Source organism: Danio rerio, chromosome 11 (genome assembly GCF_052040795.2).
Source record: "Danio rerio strain M-AB ecotype USA chromosome 11, GRCz13ab, whole genome shotgun sequence".
NCBI lineage: Eukaryota > Metazoa > Chordata > Actinopteri > Cypriniformes > Danionidae > Danio > Danio rerio.
In genome coordinates, this window is record NC_141031.1 from 32787690 (window position 1) to 32800350 (window position 12661).

Here is a 12661-nt window from a genome sequence, read left to right on the forward strand (position 1 = left end):
CTGCAGAAGAATTGTCATTATTATTTTTCTTGCAATAAATTTATGCAGTTCTTTTTTTAAAAATATATAGTGTCATCCCATGGCGTTACATAAAAGTTTATATATATTAGGGCTGAACAAGTTAACGCGCTATGATTGTTTATACGGTATTATTATTTATAGTGTAAATTGTCACTCATTTGTAAAATGTTGTATATAATTATAATAAATAACATTTTATGAATCCAATCATTTATATATAAGCAAATACATTTATTACATCTATTATAAGTGTCATTGCAAACAAATTTAACAAATATATTTTAATTAAATATGATTTTTGAATATTTATGATTTATAATATTGATATGAATATTTATATACATGCATACAGAGATAAAATATATATTTATAATTCATATAGTGCATATTATAATTTATTTGTGAGATTTAATAAATGCACATTTATTAAATGGCATAAATAAATGTGTTACCTAATTATCAATGTTTTTTTTTTTTTTTTTTTACATCTTCCAGCCATACTAGCACACAGAATCACAAGAGTAGCAGAGGCCTGGGGGAGAGGGGGTATAACCTTTTAACTGAGCCCACTGAGCATCCACTCTCTTTGCTCTAAGAGCCCCTGGAGCCAAATGTCCTGTAGCTTTAATAGCCCATCTCTGCACGCGCACACACACACACACTATAGTACTCATACACTCTTCAACAGAAACACATTTTGATTGTTCATCCAGACTGTAATACAATCAAATATACTGTTAATATACATATGAAAGACCCAAAGCAAGCAGCAAGCAAACACGTTCACCCCAGAAAGCCCACACGTGGCTCTTTTATTCTCTCTCTTTGTCTTATAACATGTGAAGGGCTCTCTGGCTTGTTCCGTTTTGATAAGTATCATACATAAATGAGTCTCAGTGGCCTGGAATTAAAGTAGCCATGGACGGCGCATCCTTCCCTCAGCTCCAGGCCACAGTGTGCTTGGCTCTGATTGGTCAGACTCAGACAGCGCTGCGGCTCCTGGTTTAAACACTCTGCATTTGCCCACCATTTGCAGTCTCTGAGAACTAGTCTAGCGTGAGCACTTGTGCATTGCCTCAGGTCAAAATGAGGAGATGAATGCTTTTACTTTTGATGTTTTGATGGTATGAAGCTGATGTTTGATCTAACTAACGTCTGAATCCATCGTGGAATATGAGAAATTTGCCAGAAAAGTGTTAATATAGGGTCTATTCTAATAACATTTAGCCATTTAATCATTGTCTATGCCAAAAAATCATATTCATATATGTATATAATGGGGTGGTGCAGTGGGTAGCGATGTTGTCTCATAGCAAGAAGGTTGCTGGTTTGAGCCTTGGCTGGGTAAGTTGGCATTTCTCTATTGAGTTTGAACCCTTCCTGAAGCAAGTTCTGCAAGGGTAATGCCATGCACACACTAGTAAGTGCATTGAAAGTTTTATTCCTGTTTTTCTTGTGCAATGTAACAGTTTTTTACAAATGCATGGTGTAAAGCTTTGTTGAATGGTTGAGTATATACTTTGAAATATACTAGACTATACAGAGTTGCAGTTGTCTTGAGGCTTGGCTGTCTCTAACATATGGGTTAACACAATGGAATGGGTAAGGGGTGTTATACCACTTCCTTTCAGGTCATTTATAATATGGTACACACAAAGGGTGAGTGACTCTTAGGTTATAATTTACTTTAAATATAAGCTCTAAATGACTTATTAGGCAGGTTCAAAGAAAGGGGAAGAGGAAAAATATATAATATTTATGGTCTAATAGGTGCTTTGGGTTAGTGTCAGGAATTTTTTATGCTGACCTGTACTGTAATTTGCTTTAGAAATGTAAGACTGGCAGATTGATATATCTTTGACTGAAATATGTCATCCATAGCTTTAAATATTCTTATTTTTTAAAAACAACATTTTTATTTTAAATATGTAAGAAATGTCATCAATAGTTTTCAGAATAAAACAAAAAAATGTCTTTACCTAAGCACAAACCTCATAAATCAATATATATATATATATATATATATATATATATATATATATATATATATATATATATATATATATATTTTTTTTTTTTTTTTGTGTGTGTGTGTGTGTGTGTGTGTATATAAGAACAAGAACAGCTTCATTTCATACCCTAAAGATCAGAAAAAATTTATCTGTGGCTTTATTTCTGTTAAAAGTGCTAATATTAATCTTGCAAATCCGTCAATCACTTTCAAGCCTAACCAATAGCATTAGTTTAGGGGTATATTTATATTTCATAGTCTAAGCAGCACTTAATGCTGTCACTCATTCAAACATCTGGTAAATGACAGAGTTTAAGTCCTGGCCTCATGAATTATTAGTAACACCAGCAGGTCCAGCACGAATCTGTTTCTTTTATTGCCATTAAATATTGATAAAGTGTATAGTTTTGAGGGCGGTGGTAAAGGCTTCGCTGTGTTAAAGTAGAGTGATGTGGAGCAGAGTGGATCTTCCAGCTTTCACTGATACTCTGTCAAGACTAAATTAAGCCAATGGATTGTTCAACCCGCAGGACCACAGTGAATTCATTTGAAAAAAACACACACACACACCATCCGCTATCTGTCCTGACTTGTTCCAAGCGGAAATTCTACAATACCCCCATCCTAAAGAGCCCAGCAGACTGAGTACAGACACATACTCAAGTCAGGGAGCACCTGTGTGTGTTTGTGTTAGTGGCAGGTGCTGCCTTTCTCTGCCAAGTGTATGACTGGTTAACCTAGCCTTATATTTGCAGCAAAGCATTACTGTTCTCTAATATTTCAAGTTTATTTGATTGGATAATGTTTGAGGAGTGAACATACCATACTTTTCAATCCAACTGACTTACATCCAAGTGTATACGAATGCAGTAAACTGAATGAAAATTATGTTCCAAATTAGGTTTTCAGAAGAATTTTAAATTTAAGAATTAGCTTTATAGTTAACCCTGGGTTATTATGGCAAAAAACAGCGGCAAGTATTTTAAGGGGTTTTCAGTTTAAACTCCTGAACAATCAGACATGAAGCATGTGTTACACTGTTAGACATCTGATTGTATATTTGTGGTAACATACTGGTATCACTGTTGCCAGAAATTTACAATAACTGTCCCTTTACAGTAACTTACCTGTAAATGTGTTTTATAGTAGCAGTTCCCTACCGCAATTTTATTTTACAGTAAGATATCCCTACTGCAACATCTTTTTATGCTAAAATGGTCTTAACTATTTTATTTTTACAAAATGACAATTTTACAGTACTTTTACTGACATTTATTTACATTGTACACTAGTAGTACAACACCTTTACAATTTTTTTTTGTATTCAACTACAGTAGCAGTACTTGAATACTTTGAATACAGTAGAATACCGCAAATGCAGTAAGTTATATGCAGTAAGTTACTATATAGGTTTTAAAATGACCCACATTGCATTGCATATTACAGTAGCGAAATGTAAAGAATGTATGTGTTATTTTTACTGTGCATTTTAGCAGTACATAACTGTAAAATTGTGGCAAAGTCTAACAGTGTATAAGATAGCATGATGAACTTTAGGGCTGGGTCTAATGACAAAAATCTCATATCGCCATTAAACCACATTTAAAGGATTATTTATTTTTAAGGAACATTTACATTTTAAGGAATATACTCAGAAACATACTCATTGAAATGTGATCATATTTCTCACTTGATTTAGAATATATATATAACTTGAAAACAGAGAAGATACTTGCCTATTAATTAACATATTTAAGTATGCATGCTAATAGAAGAGGATCATAAAGTCAACATTTTTGCCTTGTGCCTTCTAGCCTTCTCAGTGCTCTACTTTTCCCTTAGAGTTGGTCTACTTCTGCGTTTGACAGTACTTTTAATGTTTAATGCACTTTGATTTTCACTGGAGACACATCAAGGCTTGGTATGAGGCCTGTCTGAGAACTGCTTATCATGATGGAAAAGAAAACTGCAGCCTCTTAAAACAAAGGCACAGAAATAGAGGTTGAGCTGAGAAATAGACAAACTAGTAAATGAGGAAGAATAATGTTTCCCGGAAATGCAATATCTTAATTAACGGTTAGCTCTACCTCATGATTCAAGGGTGTTTTTCAATTACCCATGGAATTGGATTGTGGGGTCTTCATCTCTGTTAAAATGTAACTCTACAGTTAACAAACTGACTTTTATTGACATTTGTGGTAGTTTAAAACATTGTTTTGTTTAAGAAAAATATAGATGAACTTACATAATAAAGATAAAAGTACTTAAAGCTCAAAGCCAGGTTTTACTGTAATTAAATGGACAAACACAGAAAATATATAATTTCAGTATACTGTAATATACATCTACGGTAGTCCTCATAATGCAATTTGAAAGATCCAATGATCGAAAAATGCATGAATCACAAATTAGGGAAAATTATTATTTAATGGATATTTTTCATGTGCTGAATGGACCAAAAAACCAAAGAGAGACTGAAAAGTATTGTGTGCTAAGAGTATACTATATGCTAATAAATAACACAGTAACTTGTTTGTCAGATATAATCTGAAGTCTTTTAGGGAATGAAGTGGGTCCAAAAATAAAATATAAATGGACTGAACCATTTCTCAGTTGGGGATTGTCACCACAACTTAACTATAACTATATTTGTGTCAGTTTCGGGTTGCTCTCTGAAGTAATCACAGCAGTGGGTCCATTTTATATTTCAGGTCACGTCCCATTTTTAACGGGGTAACTGAGATGAGAAGTGACAGCCTAACCCAAAGAGTGAAGATTTGACCAGTTAGCTTCAGCTGGTAGATGTTTTAACTACAGCGTTCTGGCAGAAAAAAATAAATCTTAATTTTAACATCTTTCTTTTGTTTGTTTCTGTACATGTGGGCACTTGAGAGATTGGTAAACATTTCTGTAATAAAGCACATTTTGAGGACACCTACACAAGAAAAACAAAAAATTCATAAATGCAATAAATAAGATCTTATCTGGTATCTTATGTTAGTATTACATGTAAGCAGCTCATATTAAAGGGTTAGTTCACACAAAATTGTAAATTCTGTTATTATTACTTTACTATTTGTCGTCCCAAATTCCTGAGATACTGAGAGCAACCCTTACTAAAAATAACCATGGTTTTGTTAGCGTAATGTACCATTAGTATAACCACAGCTTTACTATCATTACCATACTTATTTTCACTGTGGTTAGTTTAATTTTTAAATGAGTTAGTTTAAAGTTTAAAAGATTTTATTTGTAGTAAAACTATGGTTTAATTTAAGGATGCAATGGTGAGAGACTTTATAACAGTTAAAACTACCCTGTAAAAATTCTTTGTTCCACACAATCAATTGGTGTTAGGACAACTTGACAGAATTAAGTTGTAATTGTTAAGTTGTGAATTGAACATTTAAGTAGTAAGAATGTTCATGTTGTATGTTGTAAGAAGTAAGAATTAAGTTGTTCCAAAAAACACCCCAATAATAGTGTTGTTTCAGGTCATTTTAGATAAGTAGTTTGAACAAGCAGCAAAAATCTTTTTTTGAGTGTCTTAAGGGCCATGCACTCCGGGACGCTTTTTGCTCGCATTGTCTGTTGACGTTTAACGTCTCTTGACTAAATAATGGGCACCGATGTAATCATGCACACCAACGCACAAAATGGCAGGAGCAAAAGCGTCATTTTTAAATAAACGCCTAATGCTCGTTTTTTTGTTTTGACGCGCCACATCAAAACCTTCTCTACCAAACAGGTTGGCACTTTATTCACATGCACGGAGCTGCTGAAGTTATAGTTAACAGCATGTGGAGGTGCTCAAGTGCAAAACTGTCAATGCGAGCGCACATTGAAGAAGATACCCAGAGACGATTTGAACGCAGAGCTGCTTATTGCATTGGTGAACAATAATCCTTTCTTCATTGCTAGAGCTGTAGCTGCTGCTTAAAGTTGTGTAGCGCCATCTAATGTCAAGGAGTGATTTTGCATACTCCTCTGCTTGACGCCAGTGAATATCACTTGGGTTTGAATCGGGAAAAACGTCTTAAAACGCTGACGATATACGCAAACGAAAAGCGTCCCGGTGTGTACAAGCCTTTAGAATGGCATTACAAGCAACAAGTTAGAATAAATCATACTGTACTTTTATCCAGGGTAGATAAATCAGAATGTGAGAGTACATGGGTGTTTCTCTTTACTGGCTTGCGGCTGGAAGGGTATCCGCTGTGTAAAACATATACTGCATAAGTTGTCTGTTCAATCAATGGCGATCCCTAATAAAATAAAGGGACTAAGCTGAAGGAAAATAAATGAATGAATATACCAAATTTAAAAATTCTGTTATTAATTATTCTCCTTAATGTCCTTCCAAAGTCCTGTGATCCTAAGAGCAACCCTTAAAAAAATGACCATGATTTTATTAGAGTAATGTACCATTAGTAAAACCACAGCTTTACTATTATTACCATAATTCATTCATGGTTAGTTTAGCAAAATGATTCTTAATTTGTGGTTATCATTGCTTAACTTCAGTAACCATGGTTTCATTCAAGGATATAATGTTGGTAAATTTTATAATAGCTAAAACTACTGTATAAATTTGTTTTAGAACAGCATTAGAAACAACAATATTTTTGCAAGTTAGGATAAATCATACTGTACTTTTTTCAGACTAGATTAAATCAAAACTGAACCAATTTGTGAATAAACCACTATTTTGTATGTTGAGTATTGATTCTTATTGATTCTTTTCTGTGAATCAGTCAGACAGGTATACATGATTAATCTGCTTAGAAACACAAGTATGGTGATTCATAATTGAATCACTTTTAAGCCAGTTCTGTACAGTGAATCAGTCAAATCTGGAATGTAATAATTTTGATTCTCATTTAGACGTTTAACTGTATAATGTTGTCTCAATATTTTATGGAAAATCTTTGTAATATGCAATGTTTGTGTAGGGCATCTCTGTACTGCTACTTAAGACATTTTTACAACTATAGCAGAACATCTACCATGATATTGCCTTTTTTGGGCCAGTTGGCATTTCTGTGTGGAGTTTGCCTGTTATCCCTGTGTTTGTGTGGGTTTCCTTCAGGTGCTCCGGATTCCCCCACAATCCAAAGACATGCGCTATAGGAGAATTGAACAAACTAAATTGGCCGTAGTGTGTGTGTGTGTGTGTGTGTATGTGTGTGTGTGAATGATTGTGTATAGGTGTTTCCCAATAATGGGTTGCAGCTGGAAGGGCATACACTGTGTAAAACATGCCGCAATAGTCGGCGGTTTATTCCACTGTGGCCACTTCTGAAATAGAGACTAAGCCGAAAGAAAATGAATGAATGAATGTAATTCCGAAACTATATGGGGATGGTATTAATTTAGGAAAACGTACTTTTTCTGTCATTTTTGTAGAGTGACAAACGTTGTGACTTGAGTGAATATCACTTAAGTATGTGCTTAACTTTGGATTGCAAAACATCGTGATCTTCACAACAAACAACACCATAACGAGATTTCTTGTTAGTTCAGAGAGAGAGAGATAGCGAGAGGAAGCTTCTGGTTTGAGCCTGCTTGGTTTTTCTTGCCTGTGTGTGTGTGTTTACTTTCAGACTATAATCAAGTCTTCTGCCTGGGAGCTGCCAGTAATCTCAGCATACCTTTGATCATGCAGCTATGATGATGAAACAAGCAGAATTCATACATGTGAACCGAACGAGCTCAGTTTTTCTCCCCTCTCTCCTTGTAGACACACAGCTAGAGATAGACGGATTTATATTGATGTGCCCTCGTCTTATATCTTTGATGGTTTTCAGTCAGGTTACGCTGGAATGACTGACGCCGTACTTGCATGTGTTTTTATGGCATGCTGCAATGCTCAAGAATTTTGGGAATTTTTCATACTTCAGAAGGACACCTTGGGAAATCATTAAGTGCTTCTCCGGATTGACTGGATGTATGGATGGGTTAAACTGGAGTTCGGCTCGAGCTGGCGATCTGCCCAGACTGAGCACAGTTATGCCCTGCAGACAGCGAGAGATGTGTCTATCATCATTTCCAAATGCTCTACTATTTCTAGTCAGTTGTATTAAAACCAAAAAGGGACTTAAGAACTATATAAAAATACAATATTCAATCAAGTCCTGAAATTATTGCTTAATAAACAACAGATGCGATTTAAAACGCTGTAAAAAAAGGAGTAGTTGGGAGTACACCTGTTACCTTAAAAATGACAAGTAGAGAAGAAGATGAAGTCTTTATTTGTCACATACACTGTTACATATAGCAAAATTGGACCCCTCCGACCATACACAAACATCACACATTTTAGGGAAAGACTGATCAGATGATAGGCAGCTTTAGAAAGAGGAAATAAGATACATTAGGGGAAAAGGGAGGGCGAAAAAAGCCCCTCCCAGACTGTACTTAACGTAGGGCTGTGTGAGATCAGGGGAAAAAAGCCCCAGCAACGTTGACCTAACTTAATTTTTATAGTTTTGCACTTACTTAATATTTTTCAAGGCAACAGGTTTACAAACGTTTTTGAGAAAAGCCAACTAATGGTTTTAAAAAGCAACAGGTTTACTTACATTATAAGTAAAGTCAACTAGTCGCTTTTTAGCAGTGATATTTCTTCCCTGTCAATCGGTAATGGTTTAGGATTTCACGTTACAGTGATTTCAGTTTTTTAGAGCAGATCAATTTGCAACTTCTGTTCAACACAAACTGCATTTTAATACTAAAAATCAATCAAAAAGTGCTCAGGGGTAGCTTAAATAATGGATCGGTGCTCGTTGGTTAAGGGATTCATCAGAAACAACAGCAAAAATCAGTCTAAGGCACTCGAAAAATGCGGACAAAACATTTTTGAAATGTGCATTAAAAAAACAGTTGATGGAAACGCCAAGATGCGCATCAATTTTGAAAAACCAAATGTCAGTGTAAAACCCAGTACTTTTTTATAGTAACCTTTCTAATTATTATTTTTATTATTATTAGAATTTTTATTATTATTAGAATTTATTATTATTATTTTGGGTACCTATAAAAAGCTCAGTACTATAGTAAATTTGAAGTAGATAATAAATAAGTAGATAATAAAAAAGTCAAAAATGGGTGTTATTCAATACTTTCTGGATGACTTTTATGAAATGTTTTGATCCACTTTAAGTGTTGACAACTGTATACTATATAAATAACTCATTTGTAACTAACTATAATAAGCTTTATACCAGGGCTGGGCGATACAGCAAAAATGCAGTCTGGATAATTATTTTCTATATTGAATAATAACGATATATATTTCGATATGTTGTTAATGCTTCCACTTTTAAAAGAGTATCCTAACTATGATCGAAGGCGAATACTGCTGGCGGGAAAGTGAAACGAGCTGGCTGAACAATACTGGGTGACGTAGCATGACCTATTTTTGGCCGATAATTCTCAGCGACCAAATATTTGTGAATCTATAATATCAACACAATTTCAGATTTCTGTTGCATATTTCTACTGTGTGATTGTCTCTTAGGATCAATTTAGAGTAAAAAATGTTCAGAGCTTATCATCATTATCAACATATATTTTACTGCAATTCGATATGATTTCGTTTTATCAATAAAATATTCAAGAAAAAAATGATCTGTCCTATTCCATTGGCTATGCTGATGGCACAGACATGAGTGTGAATCCTCCTCATTCTCTCAGTGACTAAAGGAAAAGCTAGCCTGTGTCAGAGGAACAGAAGGAGAAGTGTTTGTTTGGCTGCTCATGCTGCAAGAGAGAGAGAAACTGAGGGAAAACAGAGGAAAAAACTTGGCTGATTGAGTCACAACAGAGGGAATAGCCATAATTAAGACAGACAGACAGAGGGAGAGAAATGAGAGAGGGCTGTGATGATGACAGTGCATCAAAGCTGACACTGAGCCGTCTTTAATCTACTCCACCAACAGATCAATGAAAGTCACTGTACGGTAATGCTGTTTGTGGCATTAAATGGACACCTGACCTCTTATTACATTTACAAATGAAATTTATTATTTGCTGAGGCATTTCTTTACTTACTCTGGCTTAAGTTAAATACTTAATTATTGAATCTATATTTAAATATGTGGAGATTAGTAGTGTTATTTTATATTTATGGTGGCTTGAGAAAAGCAACATACTGTTATGCATAAACTTATTAAGCTTCCAGCTTCTTCTTCTACTGAGATAAATTTCTTTATGCGTCTCCTCCTAGACCGTTCGCTAACATTAAACTAACATTAAAGCTCCAAACTGGTCTGACTCGGATTGTTATATCTTTTCCAAGTGATCCGACTTACAGTTTTTCAAAAACCGACCCGGAAAATTCTAAAAAGTCCCATTGACTTAACATTGGACCAAATTTTTGACCTCATAACTTTTCACCATACAGACTTAAGGTTGAGCTCATTAAACTCAGACTACCAATCTGTCAATCACCGATGACCTTTAAACTTACTAGCCACACCCTAGCAACCACTTTCGGCCCCCTAGCAACTGTCCCATAGACTTACATTGTAAAAAAACTGCCATTGACTTTACATTGGACATACTAACAACATACCAATTCATACTAGCAATAAACTAATCATACTAGACACATAGTAACAATATACCTGTCAATACTAACTACATACCTGAAACATACTAACAAACATACTAATCATACTAGCAACATGCTAATTCATACTAAATTCATGCTAACAACATGCTAGTTTTATTATTATAGTTGTGCAAAAACTGATGGCAGCTGTGTATGAAATTTAATATTCGTAATATTCCAATTTGAAAGATTATTAATAAATGACTATGGAAAAAATAACCTCTTTAGTTTATTCAATCATCATATATCATTTTATATGATATTATATTATATGGTTTTATATTATATTATATTATATTATATTATATTATATTATATTATATTATATTATATTATATTATATTATATTATTCAATCATTCATCCATTTTCTTTTTGGCTTAGTCCCTTTATTAGTCCAGGGTCGCCACAGCGGAATGAACCACCAACTTATCCAGCATGTTTTTACGCAGCAGATGCCTTTCAAGCCGCAACCCATCTCTGGGAAACATCCACACACACTCATCCACTCTCATACACTACAGAAAATTTAGCCTAGCCAATTCACCTGTACCACATGTCTTTGGGCCCTGGTGGAAACCCACGCGAACACAGGGAGAACATGCAAACTCCACACAAAAATGCCAACTGACCCAGCCAAGTCTCGAACCAGCGACCTTCTTGCTGTGAGGCGACAGCACTACCTGCGCCACTGCATCGCCCTATATTATATTATATTATATTATATTATATTATATTATATTATATTATATTATATTATATTATATTATATTATATTATATTAACAGATGACAGCTGTGTGTGAAATGAAATATGCATATTGAAATATAAATTGATACAAAACCAAACGACTAAAAAATTTTTTTCTTTGGGACCGGGCAAGCTATATTTATCCCTTAACAAAAAACACATGCCACTTTGAGAAAGGAAAGTGAGCCAGAAAAACAACTCATTCTTATGTAATAGTTCTAAACTGAGTTTGCTTTTCTGTGGGACTTCAAGAGCCGTAGGGAATAAATCTCTTTTTGAGAAGTTTTGACCATGTCTAAAACCCATTGTATTGTACAGTACAGCATTATAGGGTGTGACTAAAGCAATACAGCATCTGTTTTAAGATATGCCAGGAACATTCTTACTGACTTTTGGCATTGTAGTTGTTTTTACTAAGGTTGTTTTGTTTAATCCACTACCGATCGGCTGATAATTGCTTTTAATACTTGATCAGCAACTTCTCAGTTTGCCAATCTCATGTGGATGATCCCAAAAGACATATGCATCTGCTGTTAAATCAGATATGCTGTTTTATAGCTGTTAACCAGTCTGCATTAACAGCGGCAACTCATTAGTCAGCAACCGTATAAAAGCACAACTATACAAGAGTCTCTGCTGAAATTTTCATCCCCTTCATTATTATTCTGAGTCAGTGTTGCTAGATTTTACACTTTATGAAAGGTTAACTTCCCAAAAAAATAAAAGCTACATAAAATAAGCAGATTTGGCAACACTGCTCTTGAGAAACAAACAAAGAAAATGTAAATAAACAACATCCAACAACTAAAATGTGTGGAATGTAATTCATAATGTATTGAATTATATTTTAAAATTTAGATAGTATGCTTGATAATAAATAAAATTATAATACTTTTGAATAATTCATAAACCCTGGGTTATTATTAGCATCTATCTATCATTAAGCATTGAAGGCTCTTTTCTCATAAGCTTATACATTTTACTATTGAAAATAATTTAGTATGTCTGTTTTTTGTTTTGTTTTTGTTTTTTGCACACCCAGCCAATCAGAATCAATCATTTCAACAGACCATGGATTAAAATCATTTAATGCACAGGTAGTTCCAGCTTTGATCACAGCTTGAAAAAAAGAGCTCCCTAAACATTAGTAGTAACCATCATAACCATCAACCATCTCTGTTTAATCTAGAGGACACTGATGAGTGCTTTACCAGGTTTCTAACGGGGATAAATCAACTCACAAATCTGATCCGAGATATTAGTGAA

At 34.3% G+C, this 12661-nt stretch overlaps 1 protein-coding gene across 13 annotated transcripts in view; it reads left to right on the plus strand.

The window, feature by feature from the left end:
* Positions 1-12661, plus strand: part of nhsb (Nance-Horan syndrome b (congenital cataracts and dental anomalies)) — a 90236-nt gene that overhangs the window by 9766 nt on the left and 67809 nt on the right. The window lies entirely within an intron of this gene.